Source organism: Haliotis rufescens, unplaced genomic scaffold (genome assembly GCF_023055435.1).
Source record: "Haliotis rufescens isolate VD_foot unplaced genomic scaffold, xgHalRufe1.0.p SCAF_19, whole genome shotgun sequence".
Lineage (NCBI taxonomy): Eukaryota > Metazoa > Mollusca > Gastropoda > Lepetellida > Haliotidae > Haliotis > Haliotis rufescens.
This window is the reverse complement of record NW_025963879.1, coordinates 2,433,715-2,454,957: the sequence shown is the minus strand read 5'-3', so window position 1 is coordinate 2,454,957 and position 21,243 is coordinate 2,433,715. Positions and strand designations below refer to the sequence as shown.

Genomic DNA, 21,243 nt, shown 5'->3' with positions numbered 1-21,243 from the left:
CTGTGTGTGTGTTCCACTTTATACTGCATGCAGTGATAATAAGGATATGAGTTATCATGATGTACATCAGAAGCTCTTTCCTTCTGTCCAGATCCCGGTGTTCATATTTATTCGCTTCAGTGTTGCCTTGCGCGTCACCTCTACACACCAAAGGGTAGATCTTTATTTCGACCATTCGAGATGTTTCCTTCTGTCCAGATCCTGGTGTTCCTATCTTGGCTTCCGAGTGGTCTTGTGCTTCACTTCTGTGCACACCAAAAGGGAGATGTTTCCTTCTGTCCAGATCCTGGTGTTCCAATCTTGGCTTCAGAGTGGCCTTGTGTGTCACCACTGTACACACCAAAGGGGAGATGTTTCCTTCTGTCCAGATCCTGGTGTTCCTATCTTGGCTTCAGAGTGGCCTTGTGCTTCACCTCTGTACACACCAAAGGGGAGATGTTTCCTTCTGTCCAGATCCTGGTGTTCCAATCTTGGCTTCAGAGTGGCCTTGTGTGTCACCACTGTACACACCAAAGGGGAGATGTTTCCTTCTGTCCAGATCCTGGTGTTCCTATCTTGGCTTCAGAGTGGCCTTGTGCGTCACTTCTGTACACACCAAAAGGGAGATGTTTCCTTCTGTCCAGATCCTGGTGTTCCTATCTTGGCTTCAGAGTGGTCTTGTGCTTCACTTCTGTACACACCAAAGGGGAGATGTTAATCTCTTGCTTTTGGATGTTAATCTTTGATATTTCCGTACATAAATCATTGATTGTTTGTTTGTTTGTTTGTTTCTAAAGTTGAACTCATTACCAGTGAAGATTAACATATTTTGATACTTTTGATAAACATTTGTCACTTCAGACAAAAAGTATGTGGTTAACAGTGTTTAGTATGTAAGCAAATATATTCTGATGTGGCGATTTTTATGTCTTGATTGTATTCTAAACACTTAGTCAGCTTGCAGTATTTGCAAGTTATTCAAATTATAGTTTGATACTGTCATCATATTTCTGTGTATGCCTTTATAACAAACTGAAGGAAAGTGTCCTTCAGTTTATCTTCAATATATTGTCAAGAGAGCTGTGCATAAGTAGCAGTGAAGGATACACACTTAAGACATTGGATTTCAGGGGAAATGTGAATACGAACGAAGGATGCAAGCATGTTCATATCACGTTCTTATTTAGGTTTTGTCAACCTATCCAAGAATCACATGTGTAAAGCTGTATGAAGGAAAGACTTGAGATGCATCCTTCCCTGGGTGAAAGCTATGACTATGATTGCCTGAAGTAGGTTCTACCAAGCAATTGTCATCATGTTACTCTACTTTAGGATAAAAGTCCCTCTGAGTCTTTGTAAACTGACTTGTTGATTTTTGTGCTGCACATTATGTCTTGTAGATTCATTGCAAACATTATGACAAAGGATCATTCCTCAGTAAAATGCTGTTTTGTTCAATATATGAATGGCCATTGGAACCTGTTGATTCTTTGTCCACAGTTCAGTGGTAAGAATACTGAATATTGATCAAGGACCTCATACATACATACATTCATACAATGGCGATTATAGTCCTATTCTTTAACATTTATGTATGAAAGTCGAAGTTTTAAGATCCTTCTGTGGACCGAACCCAGAGCCTCTGATGCCTGACAGATGGAATCCATGACACTCAAACCATTCTGAAGTCCCAGAACAAGCAGTATCAACTGTAGGTCTCAAGAGATAGGTACAAAATGTCCAATTGGGGATTTTTTTACCATAGCCCTGATAATACATGTATTAAACAATCTGGTCATGCATACACTGAAGTTGACTTTAGTTATATCTTTATTCAGTGATATGGAAAGTCAGAAGGAATGGGTGCATAGTAAGAAAGAAATGTGAACATTAGTGACTTGTAGTGTAACCATAGAGTTCTTGTTAATTTGTGTCATTAAACAATATATCACGTGACTAACCACGGATCCGGGTAGTCCTGTGGGTACCCGGGTCCTACTAAGTACCCACCCGACCCGGGTACCCGAGTTACCGATCTCAGCCCTAACTCCCTGAATACAACCCGACCTCGGCAATGTTGGACAAATTCATTTAATGAACAGGGGGGTTACATTTGGTATTTCCCAGATACCATCACAATTTTCACGCCAATTATCTGTACCTTTTCTCCCAGTACCGATTGTCAAATCTCTCCCACTTTTTAATGTGATCATTCAGTCATTGAGTTCATCTGCATTGCCCAGCTACATCTTTGGGGAGCAAGTCGCTAGACACTTCCCTCTCAAAAATAATGTCGTCCAATTTATGACGTCATCTAGTTGCGAGCGTTTGTTCGAATCTCCAGAAATTATGTCATGATAGAACAGTGTTTTATCTGAAATAAACGCTTCGTTCTTCATTGTTTCTTTGCAATTTATCGTGTGGCTGTCTTATATAATGAGACATGGGTTTAGCTTCCTCCTATAAGGTGAATTCAATCCTGTATATTTTAACATGTGGATCATACATGCCCCAGATCATACCCTGTAAAATCCCTGTTTCACCCAGGTGACAGAACAACATGTAATAGACCATGAACCCATTTAGCTGGTTCACTGTCACATTAATTTAGCATTCTTTTGATAACACAAATAGACAGGTACACAATAAGGTATGAATCATGCTTGTTAAACCTCGGGTACAGGAGATATTTATTTTATCAGCAATCTTTAATGGGCATAGCCTTTCACCTTGTTTGTTAGGGTGCAGTTCTAATTCCTTCTTCAGCTATCAGCTATCTAAAGCTTGTATTATGACTTTTGTGTGATCCTATAAAATTCATTTGTTGTAAAAACTTACCTCTCTGCCAGCTCTAAGATCCCTAGGTATCCCCATTTAAACAAGGGGTAGTTTGTCCTTACTCATGTTTATTCGTTGGCTAAATGGTATGCGACACCTTTTAATTAGCGTCAGAATCATACCTCTAAGTCACAAGGCTTTGAATGCTGTAAAGGTTCTGAAAGATTGACTGAGTTTATGTTACGTAATAGCGCACACTGGCCAGGTTGCCTGTTGCAGGGAGACCCTCTTTTTACAGCAATTTATTACGTTGATATTTTTTAGTTAGTTGCTCTAGGGATGAAACTTGGTACCTTTAGTATTTTAGCACATTTCACTGAAAAAGAATACATTCTTCCTGTTTGGTTGGCTTTTGAAAAATACATTCTGTATCTAAAATAAGATTGATCTTTTCAGTGTATTTCGGGAGAAAAAAATTCATTTAAATATTGCATTATTAATAGGAATTCTAAAAATTAATTTTGTTGATGTTTTTTTAGTATTCAGTATATTAATTCAAACCTAAATTTAACTCTTTGTCTATAACTTCCTTTCAATTAAATCCTGTTTATTCTTAAGCCCTTTATCCTACCTCATGAGGTGCGGAGCAGTGTTGAGTAGGTTGTCGATGACAGACGTGTAAGCATCTTGTGTTTCACGAGGCCCATCATTATCTAAACAGTAAACAAAGTAAATGAGATGTTATACTTTCTGCAAACTAAAGGATATTCTGTTACACAGTCCAGATAGAGGATGTTAACCCATGTCTTGTGTAGACTGACAGTGTGTCCTTGTCTGTTGTGTACAGGTCATCTGTGTGGTAGTGTGTCTTTTGTGTACAGGTCATCTGTGTGACAGTGTGTCTGTTGTATACAGGTCATCTATGTGACAGTGTGTCTGTGTCTGTTGTGTACAGGTCATCTGTGTGACAGTGTGTCCATGTCTGTTGCATACAGGTCATCTGTGTGACAGTATGTCTGTTGTGTACAGGTCATCTGTGTGACAGTGTGTCTTGTGTACAGGTCATCTGTATGACAGTGTGTTGTGCACAGGTCATCTTTGTGACAGTATGTCCATATCTGTTGTGTAAAGGTCATCTGTATGACAGTGTGTCTGTTGTGTACAGGTCATCTCTGTGACAGTGTGTCCATGTCTGTTGCATACAGGTCATCTGTGTGACATTGTGTCTGTTGTGTACAGGTCATCTGTGTGACAATGTGTCTGTTGTGTACAGGTCATCTGTATGACAGTGTGTCTGTTGTGTACAGGTCATCTCTGTGACAGTGTGTCCATGTCTGTTGTGTAAACGTCATCTGTATGACAGTGTGTCTGTGTCTGTTGTGTACAGGTCATCTCTGTGACAGTGTGTCTGTTGTGTACAGGTCATCTGTGTGACAGTGTCTGTTGTGTACAGGTCATCTGTGTGACAGTGTGTCCATTTCTGTTGCATACAGGTCATCTGTGTGACAGTATGTCTGTTGTGTACAGGTCATCTGTGTGACAATGTGTCTGTTGTGTACAGGTCATCTGTATGACAGTATGCCCATGTCTGTTGTGTAAAGGTCATCTGTATGACAGTGTGTCTGTTGTGTACAGGTCATCTGTGTGACAGTGTGTCCATGTCTGTTGTGTAAAGGTCATCTGTATGACAGTGTGTCTGTTGTGTACAGGTCATCTGTGTGACAGTATGTCCATGTCTGTTGTGTAAAGGTCATCTGTATGACAGTGTGTCTGTGTCTGTTGTGTACAGGTCATATGTGTGACAGTGTGTCTGTTGTGTACAGGTCATCTGTGTGACAGTGTGTCTGTTGTGTACAGGTCATCTCTGTGACAGTGTGTCTGTTGTGTACAGGTCATCTGTGTGACAGTGTGTCTGTTGTGTACAGGTTATCTCTGTGACAGTGTGTCTGTTGTGTACAGGTCATCTGTGTAACAGTGTCTGTTGTGTACAGGTCATCTGTGTGTCTGTTGTGTACAGGTCATCTGTGTGACAGTATGTCTGTTGTGTACAGGTCATCTCTGTGACAGTGTGTCTGTTGTGTACAGGTCATCTCTGTGACAGTGTGTCTGTTGTGTACAGGTCATCTCTGTGACAGTGTGTCTGTGTCTGTTGTGTACAGGTCATCTCTGTGACAGTGTCTGTTGTGTACAGGTCATCTGTATGACAGTGTGTCTGTGTCTGTTGTGTACAGGTCATCTGTGTGACAGTGTGTCTGTGTCTGTTGTGTACAGGTCATCTGTGTGACAGTGTCTGTTGTGTACAGGTCATCTGTATGACAGTGTGTCTGTTGTGTACAGGTCATCTCTGTGATAGTGTGTCTGTTGTGTACAGGTCATCTGTGTGACAGTGTGTCTGTGTCTGTTGTGTACAGGTCATCTGTGTGACAGTGTCTGTTGTGTACAGGTCATCTGTGTGACAGTATGCCCATGTCTGTTGTGTAAAGGTCATCTGTATGACAGTGTGTCTGTGTCTGTTGTGTACAGGTCATCTGTGTGACAGTGTGTCTGTGTCTGTTGTGTACAAGTCATCTGTGTGACAGTATCAGTTGTGTACAGGTCATCTGTGTGACAGTATGCCCATGTCTGTTGTGTAAAGGTCATCTGTATGACAGTGTGTCTGTTGTGTACAGGTCATCTGTGTGACAGTGTGTCTGTGTCTGTTGTGTACAAGTCATCTGTGTGACAGTGTCTGTTGTGTACAGGTCATCTGTGTGACAGTATGTCCATGTCTGTTGTGTAAAGGTCATCTGTATGACAGTGTGTCTGTTGTGTACAGGTCATCTGTGTGACAGTGTGTCTGTTGTGTACAGGTCATCTGTGTGACAGTGTGTCTGTTGTGTACAGGTCATCTCTGTGACAGTGTGTCTGTTGTGTACATGTCATCTGTGTGACAGTATGTCTGTTGTGTACAGGTCATCTCTGTGACAGTGTGTCTGTTGTGTACAGGTCATCTGTATGACAGTGTGTCTGTTGTGTACAGGTCATCTCTGTGATAGTGTGTCTGTTGTGTACAGGTCATCTGTGTGTCAGTGTGTCTGTGTCTGTTGTGTACAGGTCATCTGTGTGACAGTGTCTGTTGTGTACAGGTCATCTCTGTGATAGTGTGCCTGTTGTGTACAGGTCATCTGTGTGACAGTGTGTCTGTGTCTGTTGTGTACAGGTCGTCTGTGTAACAGTGTGTCTGTGTCTGTTGTGTACAGGTCATCTGTGTGCTCTTCATCAGCTTTTATTTTGGACTACTTGTAATGTGAATTGAAGATTTAGTGATGGGTGCTAGTTACAGTATAATTTCTGAGAGTTTAAGTTTGTGGTAAACAATCAACTTTGTCATGACCTTGACAATTGTATGACCCTAGGGTTTTGGATAGTTTTGGGGCAAAATACAAAAATTGAGCTATCTTTTTTAAGGGCAAATACCAGCAGTAATTCTGACCAAACCTTAAAGTTTTTTGTTGTTTAACGTCACGCTCAGCAATTTGATAGCAATATGGTGGCAGCCTGTAAATAATCAAGTCAGAACAAGATAAACCAGTGGTTGATATTATTAGCAATGATCCTCGACATTAGGGTGTGATGACTCTAAATCAACCAAGTCAGTGACCACCCAAACCATTAACTCGCCTATTACAAAAAGTATGGGTTGCTCTGGATCATTGAAACCCTGAATCCCTAAGGATTTTCTGGGAACTTATCATGAACTTTATATACAGATAAGACAAAATTAATCAGGTTAAATTTGTAAGCTGATGGTAGGTCCTTTTGTGCTGGTTGATTTCTGCTCTGGGAGGTTAAACGCAGAAGGCAGCTGATTGCTGATTGTCAGCTGATTCAAGTTGATCAATTTACACAAAAAGAATACCTTGTATTGGTTGTCATTTTTAAAAGGAAGTCGTTAAGTCGCACTGTCTGTATAAGAGGTATTATCATGAGCTCTCCTATCTATACAGGATCACATTAGTGTTAGTACAGTTAGTACTCGGACTTGCCTTGTGTTCAAGAGCAGAATAAAACTACATACTTAATTATTAATTTCTTCCAGCATGGGTATTTATGTATTCTTGTTAAGTCGTTTCTGGGGCAGATAACTGACAAGTGTAATGAATCTTCACCACTGTTAATCTGACAGGGAATACAGTATCTCTTCTGGGGGGAGAGGGAAGCTTTTAACTAGTGATTCTTATCCTGTTATTTGAATTATCAAGATGAGTTTCAGAGTGAAAACAATGATAGTAAAAGACCAGCTGTATTATTAACGTGCATCTGTAAGAAGGAGTCCATCTCGATAGCAAGGTTTACTGCACAATGAGGCGGTTATCTCTAACCATCTACCCCAGGGTAGAACTGATCTTAATGATTTACAAGCTAAGTAAACAAATGGCTTGGGTTTTGTTTGCACATAGTTTCTGAATATACGGCACTACCAGGCATTTTGTTGGACAAAAAATGAGTGATTTGTCTGAGAAGAAAGGTGTTATTGAGATAGAGAGATAGCTAGGAGAGAATTTGTTCCCTGAAATATGAGCAGTGTCAATGTAGATTTAAGATGCAGCTTATTAGGGAACACACCTGCAGGGCTTAACACATGACCAACTTAACTTGGTGATACAAGGGGTGAAGGAGGACTTTCACAGGGTGTAGGGAATAGGCCATGTGTTAAGGGTGGTGGCTGGGGTGCATGTTGAGATGAACGTGGGGTGACCAGGGTATGTTTCAACAGACACTGACACACTGTCACACAGATGACCTGAACACAACAGACACGGACACACTGTCACACAGATGACCTGAACACAACAGACACGGACACAATGTCACACAGATGACCTGAACACAACAGACACGGACACACTGTCACACAGATGACCTGAACACAACAGACACGGACACACTGTCACACAGATGACCTGAACACAACAGACACACTGTCACACAGATGACCTGAACACAACAGACACGGACACACTGTCACACAGATGACCTGAACACAACAGACACAGACACACTGTCACACAGATGACCTGAACACAACAGACACGGAGACACTGTCACACAGATGACCTGAACACAACAGATACACTGTCATACCGATGGAAATTGAAACTGGGTGTGGGATGTCTAATGTCTCTGTCGTCATGGGGGTTTGGTGACCAGGGTGCGCCTTGTTGGGGCTAGAGTGATTAGGGTGTGTGCCTTGTTGGTGGGGTGACAAGGGTGTGTGCAGTGTTATGGATAGGGAGACCAATGGGTGTGCCTTGTTTTGGGTAGGGAGACTAGGGTGTGTAGCTTGTTCGGGGTAGGGAGACCAGGGTGCGTGCAGTGTTATAGGTAGGGAGACCAGGGTGCGTGCAGTGTTATAGGTAGGGAGACCAGGGTGTGTGCCTTGTTCCGGGTACGGAGACCAGGGGGTGTGCAGTGTTGGTAGGGAGACCAGGGGGTGTGCCTTGTTGTAGGGAGACCAGGGGGTCTGCCTTGTTTAGGGTGGGGAGACCAGGGGGTGTGCCTTGTTGGTAGGGAGACCAGGGTGTGTGCCTTGTATGTTCGGAGACCAGGGTGTGTGCCTTGTTGTAGGGAGACCAGGGGGTGTGCCTTGTTTAGGGTGGGGAGACCAGGGGTGTGCAGTGTTGGTTTGGAGACCAGGGGGTGTGCAGTGTTGGTAGGGAGACCAGGGGGTGTGCAGTGTTGGTAGGGAGACCAGGGTGTGTGCCTTGTTGGTTTGGAGACCAGGGTGTGTGCCTTGTTGGTTTGGAGACCAGGGTGTGTGCAGTGTTATGGGTAGGGAGACCAGGGGGTGTGCAGTGTTGGTAGGGAGACCAGGGGGTGTGCAATGTTGGTAGGGAGACCAGGGGGTGTGCCTTGTTGGTTTGGAGACCAGGGTGTGTGCCTCGTTGGTTTGGAGACCAGGGGGTGTGCCTTGTTTAGGGTGGGGAGACCAGGGGGTGTGCAGTGTTGGTACGGAGACCAGGGGGTGTGCAGTGTTGGTAGGGAGACCAGGGGGTGTGCCTTGTTGTAGGGAGACCAGGGGGTGTGCCTTGTTTAGGGTGGGGAGACCAGGTGGTGTGCAGTGTTGGTACGGAGACCAGGGGGTGTGCAGTGTTGGTAGGGAGACCAGGGGGTGTGCAGTGTTGGTAGGGAGACCAGGGTGTGTGCCTTGTTGGTTTGGAGACCAGGGTGTGTGCCTTGTTGGTTTGGAGACCAGGGTGTGTGCCTTGTTGGTTTGGAGACCAGGGGGTGTGCCTTGTTTAGGGTGGGGAGACCAGGGGGTGTGCAGTGTTGGTACGGAGACCAGGGGGTGTGCAATGTTGGTAGGGAGACCAGGGGGTGTGCAGTGTTGGTAGGGAGACCAGGGTGTGTGCCTTGTTGGTTTGGAGACCAGGGTGTGTGCCTTGTTGGTTTGGAGACCAGGGTGTGTGCAGTGTTATGGGTAGGGAGACCAGGGGGTGTGCAGTGTTGGTAGGGAGACCAGGGGGTGTGCCTTGTTGTAGGGAGACCAGGGGGTGTGCCTTGTTTAGGGTGGGGAGACCAGGGGGTGTGCCTTGCTGGTAGGGAGACCATGGGATGTGACTTGTTGGTTGGGTGACCAGGGTGTGTGCATTGTTCGGGGTAGAGAGACCAGGGTGTGTGCAGTGTTGGGGGTAGAGAGACCAGAGTGTGTGCAGTGTTCGGGGTAGAGAGACCAGGGTGTGTGCAGTGTTGGGGGTAGAGAGACCAGACGGTGTGCCTTATTGGTAAGGAGACCAGGGGGTGTGCCTCGTTGGGAGGGAGACCAGGGGGTGTGACTTGTTGGTTGGGTGACCAGGGGGTGTGCAGTGTTGGGGGTAGGGAAACCAGGGGGTGTGCAGTGTTGGGGGTAGAGATACAAGGGTGTGTGCAATGTTTGGGGTAGAGAGACCAGGATGTGTGCAGTGTTTGGGGTAGAGATATCAGGGTGTGTGCAGTGTTAGGGGTTGAGAGACCAGGGTGTGTGCAGTGTTTGGGGTAGAGAGACCAGGGTGTGTGCAGTGTTTGGGGTAGAGATATCAGGGTGTGTGCAGTGTTAGGGGTAGAGAGACCAGGGGGTGTGCAGTGTTTGGGGTAGAGAGACCAGGGGGTGTGCAGTGTTTGGGGTAGAGATATCAGGGTGTGTGCAGTGTTAGGGGTTGAGAGACCAGGGTGTGTGCAGTGTTGGGGGTAGAGAGACCAGGGTGTGTGCAGTGTTGGGGGTAGAGAGACCAGGGGGGATGCAGTGTTGGGGGTAGAGAGACCAGGGGGTGTGCAGTGTTAGGGGTAGAGAGACCAGGGGGTGTGCAGTGTTGGGGGTAGAGAGACCAGGGTGTGTGCAGTGTTGGGGGTAGAGAGACCAGGGGGTGTGCAGTGTTGGGGGTAGAGAGACCAGGGGGGGTGCAGTATTATTGTTGGGATGGCCATTCGTTTTCCCCTGGAGGATGTTGTGGAAAGGGTCCATGTGTAATTGCTTTTGTCATGGGTTTTCAGATTTGAAGCACAGATATTATTATTACCTGAAATCTGAATCTGAAAACATAATATTTATCTCAGGAATGGTGTTTGAATGGTTTCTTTATGAGACGAATTCCTTGACTGACAGACAGAAACTGCTGCACTGTGAAGTAAAGGTTACAATAAGCAGATACTACAGACTGAAATATTTAGCCTCACACAAACATCCACATCCAATTAGCTGGTATCAGAACTACACAATATATGCCACAAAGTCACTTTAACCTTTATCATTAAACAGATTGGTTTTTCTTTCAAATTTTATAATTATTGACATGATTGTGTGATATTTCATTCAATAAAAGATTTGTTATTCAATCAGAGATAAAATATTTTGATAGGAATAAATGGATACTATTATTCTTTGGCTGGTGTTATGTCCAATCTGAGTACCATTATCTCCCCTGAATGTACTGTTACCAGCTTTACTTCCTGCATAGACTAAACTTTAGTCTCTCTCACTCTCATTATAATACAGCTGTAATAGGAGTTCCTGTACCTTTTCCTAATGTCCTTGTTCAGTGTTTTGATGTTCCAGCATAATGAAATATGTATACACAGATTAAACTATTAGATAGAAATGGAGATTAAAGAGCGGATATTTATGGAGAAAATGTTATTTTGATGGCACAGCAATGGAGGTGATATTGTTACTGTGTCTTCACAGACTGGTTAGTATTACATACAAGCGGTAGAAACAGTCCTGGAAAAATGAAATTGGAAAACAGATGCACAATTGTGGGTTCTTAATACAAGTGTGGCTGAAAAGTTCTAAGTCTAACTACGAAGCATGTCTAGTACACCCTTAACAGTGTGCATGTATGAAGTACAATACTTCCCATGCTTACAGGCTGCATCAGAGTGACTAGGTAGTCTCTGTTGATGGAAATGGACAACCTGGACTACCTATCGAGTATCTCCAACTGAAAGGGCTAACTCAAACAGCCACCCATGCGGATATGGTGTTCAATGGGGGAAGAGAGCAGGGTTTGAAATAAAACAAGTTACCAGGCTGATATCTGAATCCACAGACTTACTCTTTAGGTCCTCATTCAACAAACTACAGCTTATTGTGATAAATAATTCAACACTCAAATTTACTGCAGGCCATAAGGAAACCTACAAATGTGAAACTATGTGTGAAACTATGTGTGAAACTTTGGGCCCAACACAAGATCTACCGACAGGCACTTATTTTGAACACTGGAAGAGAGCCTTAAAGATGGTCCAAGATCAGGAAGACATTCTACAGCCACCAGTAAGGAAATGTTGATAAAATACTTGGTATGATTATGGATGATCGACAGCTCACCACATGCCACATAGCCAGCCAATACACAAGGCACCTCTCACGAAAGATTTGAGAACAATTTGAGGAAAGAACTTGGCATGAGAAAGGTTTCTGCATGCTGGGTTCCAGTGCTTCTGACATCTGAACAGAGATGCTCAATGTTCATCAGACTCATCTGATTTTTGTTGAGCGATGGATGAGTTTGGGGTTCAGAATATCAGCCAGAGACTAAACAACATTCAAAGCAGTGGAAACATCTAACCCCTCTGAAGAGGAAGGCAAAGTCTGTTCCATCAGCTGGCATGGTGATGGCTTCAGTTTTCAAAGGAATCCTTATTGTGGACTTCACGAAATTTCATACAATTAAGGTCCAATGTAATGCCAATCTGCTCAGACAACTCCGTAATGATGTAAAGGCTAAACGTTGTGGACAGCTTGGTAAAGGTGTGTAAAGGACAATGCACCTGTGCACATGTCTGTTGTTGCCATGGCTGCAATGCATGACTGGCTTTAAACTCCCTGAACATCCAGAGTCCCTTATTCACAGTTTTAGTACAGTCAGATTTCCACCTCTTCCCTAGCTTGAAGAAAGAACTGTCTGACAAGCTTTATGCAAATTTCTGCCCTTGTGGACATTTTGGACCTGGAGGACGCCATCTATACCAGTGTGATCCAGGCACTCCAGCATCATTGTAAGAAGTGTGTGGACCTTGGCGGGATTATTTTGAAGAAAAAAAGAGCAACCAAGTCATTCAATGCAGTCCACCAGTCAGGTTCAGAACTTTTCAGCCACCCCTCATGGTATTCTGAGTTGACCTTTCATCAGGCTGCATACACACAACTCCTCTCTGCACAAGCCAAGCAACTGTGTAATAGTTTCATGAACGGTGCTGTACATCAGCACACAAATTATCAAAATAATTTTCAGGCTTTGTTTATGATAATATGAAGGCAAGAACAAAAATTGGAAGCAATTATGTCCCCTCACAACAGTCAACCCCCACCTGTTACAATATAGATGCTGGTAAATAGTGTGATTTAATTTCAATAGTAGTGTTTTGTGTTTCAATATTTAATAAGCAATATTGCGCTTGGAAGGTATGACTATGGTCTGATTAGCCTATTATATGTTTCCATATGCATGACTGTTTTTTGTGAATGCTCTTCATTTTAGAAAGCTCAATATTTACAGACAAAGCACAGATTTTTTTACAAAGGGAAAAGCTTAAATGCCCTTAAAATGTTATTAACTATTTTATTAATGAATGATTGTACATATTATTAATAAGAAGTTCTGGCAGACCCATCAGTGGTTGTGAAAACTTATAGTTATCTAAAATCACTGAAATGGAATATTCTTGAATATGCTAGTTTCTTTTGTTTTTAGCTCATCTGGTTAAAGGAGCCACATGATCTTGTCATGATATATTGTCTGTATGGCCACTGCTATACATACACCTCCAACATGTTGACAGGTTGTGCTCATCTGAACATGAACATGGCTTGGCATGTTAGTCCAACTGGCATTAACTTTGGTATTTTCAACTTCTCTGAAACTGTAGATGAATTATCCCAGCTCTGGTTGTCTCTAAAAAGTGCTCATAGAATTCTGATCTGATTTGAAACAAGCCTGCCACGGCAGCCATATTGAAAATGTCATTTATTCCCATTAATTAGCCATTTCTGCATGTACCATGAAATTTGATATGCAGCAAGTATGTGGTGTGTGGAATAACATTAGATGCATTTTTTGTGCATATTTTTAACCAAGCTACAACCTTTGATCCTCACATGATACCATTTATCTAGTTTTACTGCATTTTAACATGTTTGAAACCTCTCAGTTTATTAAACTGCAATTTTGTGTTTGTGATACCAGCAATGTTGTCTCTAAAGTGAGCTCACAGAATTCTGATACGACTTAAAACATGACTTGCCAATACTGTAATTTGCCAACATTTCTAAGATATTTCTGCAAGAATGATGTTTAATTTTAATTTACAGTAATTCTACTGCATGACATAATTACTAAAACATGTTATGTGTTGCTGTGTAGTGTCATATTTGTCACTACTTCAAACACTGACCAATGGTGCCTTGTAGTATCAGTCAACATGTAATTTTGACCATCTACAAAGCTAGTTATTCATGTACCATGAATTTAATGAACATGCTTTGAAAATGTCTGTGCAGTAGACTTCTGTCATTTCGTTGCTAATCCCTCTCTACCCTAATATGACCATTCGGATCTAACATAATAGACCGCCTCCGTGGTCTAATGGTAGAGCGTGTGCCCGGAGAGCGGAAGGTCCGGGGTTCGATCCCGGCCGCGCCATACCAAAAGACGTTAAAAGGTGGTACTTGTTGTTACCCTGTCTGGCGCTCGGCATTAAGGGGCTAAAACAAGGATTTGTTGACTCTGAGTCAGTATACTTTGTCTGAGCTGGGTATTCATGTTAAAACTGCGGCATGGTATCTCAGTGTGCTTAGCACTATAAATCGGCATCAGTCCTGACTAGTACAAGCAGCCACACACACACACACATACACGTGCATGCACGTCGCTATATAAGTGCAATAATCTTTGGCGGGACGTTAAACCCCATTTCACCTCACCTCATCTAACATAATATTCCAGAAACATTATGGTGAGCTGGTGAGCTACAGTGCCTTGTGACTCTAATTTTCACATCTTATCTGAAACCAGAAGGGCTATGATGCTGGAACTAAATGTTTTGGGTATCATCATCTGTATCAACATTGCCAAATATTGACCATGTGAACATTAATTTTATAATTTTGTTTAATGTTATATCAATGCCACACTCTCCTCCAGAATCAGTTGTATCCGTCGTCAGAAGGCCTAGATGTCCATTGTCCTCATCTGCAAAAAGATCATATTTTCAACCCCTTTTCCAGAACTGCTTCACTCTCGAAATGTTTAAAGATATTCTTCTCCGAAACCACAAGGCTTATAAGGCTGAAACTTTGCAGGAATTATAATGTCCTCATGTAGTGACTGTTTTGTTCAAAGTATCCTGATTGGCAATCAACTTTGAACATAGTAAACTATGTTCATGTTTTTTTCACTGAACCCATTTGATGGATTGAGTTGATTTTTCCTGTGGGTGTTCACTGACGTTTAGCATATTTTTGTTTTTTCAAGACATCAGAATTTGAAAATACCAGATTTTAGTTGAAAAGAAATTCAGTTGTTTATTTTTTTCGTTGAAAGAGCTTCTTCTCCATAAATAAAAAAAGCAATTAAGATGAAATTTTGCATGGGTGTGCCAAGGAATTTTCACAGGGCGTCCACCTAAAGTATTTTACCGGCCATATTGTTGGTATTTGGGGCCATTCCATCGTCCTGTTTAAGCAGATAAGCTATTATACTATGGTTTTACTGGTCCTGACTTGATCACTTACAGGCCACGTTGATAGAGGTGTAACTTTGCTGACTGGTGCATAAAGGTGGACATCAAGTCATAATGTGGTGAGGGGCAGTGGGGTAGGCAAGTGGTTAAAGTGGTCGATCGTCATGCCGAAGGCCTGGGTTCCATTCCCCACATGGGTACAATGTGTGAAGCCAATTTCTGGTGTCCCCGCCGTAATATTGCTTGAATTAGCTAAAAGCGGCGTAAATCCATACTCACCCACTCACTCATAATGTGGTGGGCCAAGAAGACTTAAAATGTTACAATGGAATTCCCTTTCTGCACATGTCAGTAGTATGTCATCTTGATTAAATGTATCTTGCAAACAAACAATTAATTGAGTAAACATTGTCGTGCCCTGTGTTTTTATTACACAAACCTACATTCACGCCGTTAGTTTACTCACACTATTTGCCTTGTAGCTAGTATGCAGGTAGTATCAACATGTCCTGTGATGTCTTTAGCCGATTGTATCTTTCTTCCTCAAAAACGAAATTCAGAAAAAGAGCCCAAAGCTCAATTTATTTTGCTGAGGACTTCCTGTTTTTGTTTTTGTTTTTGGTTGTTGATTTCATGGTGATATGTGATTTATTTAATAATCCATAGAAGAGATTATGAGTACATGATTTAAGAGGAATTCATTGTGATGCCTAACTTAGAAATTCTTCTGTATATATAATGAAGGGAGTAGTTACATGTAGTTATTCAGTGTGTTAAAAATACATTATTATTTTCAGTTCTGTCAGAATTTGTTATGTTGAAACCATAGACTCTGATTATCAAGAGCACTGACCTCAAACGATGTACTAATAACCTAATCATACTGAGTATATTCTTTTTTTTCCTTGAAAATGAATCAGATTTATCATGTTTGTCAATTTTATGTAGTTTCAAACAATTTCTGTAATTTTTTTCTCCCTTCATACAAATATATTGATCAAACTGTTCATTTTCCTTAAGAGTGAATTAAAGTTAATGTAATTCTGTACTAGATATGGCCAAAGAAACTGGTAATTTTCTATTGATTATTTGGGTCGATAGAGGTCCTGACAAGTGTGCCCTAAGTGTAATCAGTTCTTGTGTTTCCTATACGCCATGTATCCTTTCGCTCTTTTCACCCACAAAACGTATAATTCCATCTTTTTCAGTGATGACACCTAGACTAATTTTTCTCTCTGAAAATGACAAGCAGAGATTAGTTAGACATCACATTGATTTGTCCTTTTGAAAGTGTGTCCTTTCTGTCACTGGTTGTCTGTCCTCATCAGATTACTTAGATTTGGACGTGCAACCTAATAATTATCTATATTTCATCACGCCCAAGATGAAATGTTATTGAGGGTCATCAAGGGTCATCGCAGGAGCAATCTTTAGTCCGTTTGAAGGACCTAAGACTCTATAAGATCATGCAGAGGCAATTATTTGTCCCGAACCTATAAGAACATTAATTGGCTCTATTCATATGCCGAAAAGACATCACCCTGGTCCGAAAGGTCGGCCAAACGTAGCAGCCATATTATTACATTAAGTGAGTCAGTTTGTTTCGAGAGTTATGGACCTAGAGTTTCCCATCTGCCCCTGGGCCATAGAAAGAGCCTTTCTATTCTAGCATGGCAAATGAAGGACGACCTCTGATATAGATGAATTTAATATTCCATCTGTATAATGAAAGTGAACAGGCTTTACCCAGGACCTCAAATTATTCATCATGCGAGGAGGTAATGACCTGCCTTGTCAAATTTGGTTACTCCAAACCCGTATGCGTGGCTAAATTTTCTGCGATTAATCAGATCCCCCCAATCACCCTAATGGTGCTACTTGTGCTATTGCGTCAGTGTAGGGGAATTCATATGTACGAACCTAGAGCCATCGGGATATTAATGGAGGTTCAGATTGGCATTAGAATGTGCTTTGTCCGCTTGCGTTTTGTCTATAAGAAGTGTCATTTGCCTTGAAATTGAGAAATCTGGAGTAAACAAATATTTTTGTAACTAGGATCTGGTGACATTAATTCCACTGAGGTCTTTCGGGGGTCAGAAAGGATCGTACATCATTTTATAATGATTATTTCATGTCTCAGGGAGCTCTTGTAATCACTACTGTGAAATGAGGATAGCGAAAGCTACTGACAAAAATTCTGCGATGAAGTTGGTTAAATATTGTTTCTAATTTGTCAAAAGTTGTAGATTTTCCTATTTTATATTAGTTATTGATCCATTATTCTATTGATCTGGGTGTCTTAATGCTGTAAAGGACTGTAAGAGAACATAAATTGCTTTGAATTTCATCAGGGATTATGTGCATACACTTGAAATCTCCCATTAGCATGAAGGAGGGCTGAAATATTACATTTTTCATCAGATAAAACGTTATCTTTAAATTCAGTCTGCAATTATTAACATTTGCGAGAGAAATTATTTAATTACTTTCTTTTTAATGTTCATTTATGACAGAAATTCAATGGAAATGAGATTTTCCTATGTCTGATGGTCATTAGCACGAAAAACACACATTTATATGTACTTTCTTGGCATGAACTTTTGTCCACCTAGAGAAGTTTTCAGATTCAGTTCCTGACTTAATGAGTACTTCATGCCTTCAAAATAATCAAAAACTCATCAGCTTTTATGTTTTTTGTGCAAAATAATGATATTTTTTCAACATTTTTGTGTTGTCAGCAGTATTTTCATCAGACGTGTTCTATTTTCAAGTTGATTTGATAATAGGAAGGTTAATCACATCTCCTGTTGTAAGGAAGTACATAGACTTCTAAGTTTGTATCTATGTAATTACAGATAACAACCATATTAATTGTGCAGATGAACCTATGGTATTGTGTGAATCCATGGTGGGATATGGAATAAATACATTCAACAAAGTAAGTAAATCAGTGTTGGGTCTGAAGGGGTAGTTCAGTTGAAGGTGCTGCTATTGATGACGCTTGAATAGATTCACAACTTGGATACTTATGTAGAAACACTTCTGGAATTATGATCCTTGAAATATGCAGAATATTAGTTACCCTAGTGAGTGCAGACCAAGAGTTTCTTACCCTTCTTTTGAGTAAGCACCAATAGTTTTCCTACCATTACCGTATTTTCTTGAGTATAGTGCACACTTTTTTTCTCCAAAAATCACAGCTGTGTAGAACGGGGTGCGCATTATACACGAATTAATGAGTTTTGATTTTTTTCCCCCATGGAGAGACATTACTGTGAGCACGTAACACCGGAAATACCATGTCAACAAATCCATACTGGAGTACGCAAATTAATCATGTAATTACACTGTCTGGCTATAAAAAGTGTTCTTTGTATATCTGGACTTATGTTTGTAACTTATTTTATTAATTTTATTCAAAATTCCTTTTAATATTGTTTTAATTAATTTCGGCGAAATCATGTGTGAACCACGGTCAGATTACCGATATTGACGCCTTGAAACGAACTTTAATTGACAGAGAATGGATACATATATCATAAATGCCATACTGTGACTCGTCAAAAGTCATATTTGTTTTTGTTGGACGATTCTATGTCAACCCATAATTCTCGCGATCACGTGCACAGGAGCCTTGATGGTGACTGGTTAGACTGGTTCCATGTAAAAAATAATACTCGGCAATACCGATCAGCTGCTTCGCTTAGGGATATTATTATTTTAAATATGTTTAGTAAATGCTGCATCTAAATTAACAAGATATTGGAATATATTGTTCCTGATAAAAAAATAGTTTCAGATACAATTTTTGCCGATCCTTGCATTAAAATCCTGTAAAGTTATATCATTGGGTGTGTCTTGACCAAATCATTGGTAGATTCCAAGAAAACGTGTGTACAGCTGATTGCTTTGTCCGGCTTAGTCTACGAGAAAATACACAAGGTAATCTTAATCCCTGGATATAAATCAATGCCCAGCAGAACAAAAAATACAATTTAAACGGTAAATCAACATGTCTGGTGATTTTTTATCTCAAATTTCGAATTTGTACTGACCAAGTTTCTCATCACCTGTTCGTTTGCCGGACTTCGCTAAAGGGGTACTGTGTAAATTTTTTTCTGCACTTGGTTTTTGAATTATTATTTTTCCAAAATATTGAATCCGCTAGAGGTGGGTGCGCATTATACATGGGTGCGCACTATACTCAAGAAAATACGGTATAATTTGTAAGCACCAATACTTTCCTACCCTTCTGTTGAGTAAGCACCAATAGTTTTCTTACCCTTCTGTTGAGTAAGCACCTAGAGTTTACTTACCCTTATGTTGAGTAAGCACCAATAGTTTTCCTACCATTATGTTGAGTAAGCACCAATAGTTTTCCTACCACTATGTTGAGTAAGTACTAATAGTTTTCCTACCATTATAATGAGTAAGCACCAATAGTTTCCTATCCTTATGTTGAGTAAGCACCAATAGTTTTCCTACCATTATGTTGAGTAAGCACCAATAGTTTTCCTACCATTTTAATGAGTAAGCACCAATAGTTTCCTATCCTTATGTTGAGTAAGCACCAATAGTTTTCTACCATTATGTTGACTAAGCACCAATAGTTTTCCTACCATCATGTTGAGTAAGCACCAATAGTTTCCTATCCTTATGTTGAGTAAGCACCAATAGTTTTCCTCCCATTATGTTGAGTAAGCACCAATAGTTTTCCTACCATTATGTTGACTAAGCACCAATAGTTTTCCTACCATTATGTTGACTAAGCACCAATAGTTTTCTTACCCTTATGTTGACTAAGCAACAGTTGTTTTCTTACCCTTATGTTGAGCAAGCACCAAGAGTTTTCTTACCCTTCTGTTGAGTAAGCACCAATAGTTTTCTTACCCTTATGATGAGTAAGCACCAAGAGTTTTCTTACCCTTATGTTGAGTAAGCACCAAGAGTTTACTTACCCTTATGATGAGTAAACACCAAGAGTTTACTTACCCTTATGATGAGTAAGCACCAAGAGTTTACTTACCCTTATGATGAGTAAGCACCAAGAGTTTTCTTACCTTTATGTTGAGTAAGCACCAAGAGTTTACTTACCCTTATGATGAGTAAGCACCAAGAGTTTACTTACCCTTATGATGAGTAAGCACCAAGAGTTTACTTACCCTTATGATGAGTAAGCACCAAGAGTTTACTTACCCTTATGATGAGTAAGCACCAAGAGTTTTCTAACCCTTATGTTGAGTAAGCACCAGTTGTTTTCTTTCCTTTATGATGAGAAGAACCCATAGCTATATGCAGGTGGAGTAGACCAGTAAGACGTGACAAGAAAATGTATTGTCAGGGCTTCCTGGAAGTCAGTGCCTCATTAATCAGTGTTTTATTTGTAGTTTACAGGGCAGATGTATTACACAAGGAATTACTTCATCAAGACTGGTCAGTATCAGGTCTTTCTTCAGGTTCATGTTGGAATTTGATTCAAGGATAGTCTATTTTCATAATGTTTTAGTTTAGGCTGATGTGTTGATCTTCCCTGCAACCACAAAAACCAGGTAGGCTACCCCTGGAGCTCTGTCTGAGGCTAGCCTATTATCATGTTATAGTTTAGGCTGACATCGGTCTCCCTCTTCCCTCCAAACACAAATCAGGTAGGCTACCCCTGGTAGCCATGTCTAAGGCTAGCCTATTATCATGTTATAGTTTAGGCTGACATTGGTCTCCCTCGCCCCTTAACAACTGTTCCTGCCACACCTGGATTGGATAAAGTGTGGCTGCATGTGTAGACATTTCCTCCTCACATGTGTGCTAGTTAACTTAAAGTATTCATTCATTTCTTGATGGAGGGCCCATGTGGCCAAGTTGCCTTAGATGTGCCAGTATCTGCTGATGCTGTGTTTGAATCCATGTGTCCACTTCTTCCTGATGATGATCCATGGTCTGTTCGTACCATACCTGTGTCTTTGAGTCTATGACCTGCACTGCATTGGGCTTTCCTCCCACATTAATCTGACATGCTGTGATATGACTGACATACTCTTTCAAACTTGTGATTTTTCTTACTTTAGATTTTCCTTATATCCATAGCATTGAAATAGTAAATTTAAGAAATAAGTCATCTAGCTGCTTGTTTGTGATGATGGTCACCCAGACAGGTGTACTAACCTGGGGATTTGGGGGATTACACATGCCTTCAGCTAGGACAATCCTAGATGTGTTTGCTTGCTTGTTATAGCTTAGGAATCTCTGGAAGCATGGTTGTCCCAGTGCTTACTAGCAAGATCCTGGAAGCCA

General features: G+C 41.1%; 1 protein-coding gene across 6 annotated transcripts in view; it reads left to right on the top strand.

The window, feature by feature from the left end:
- Nucleotides 1-21,243, top strand: part of LOC124113041 — a 122,270-nt gene that overhangs the window by 22,664 nt on the left and 78,363 nt on the right. The window lies entirely within an intron of this gene.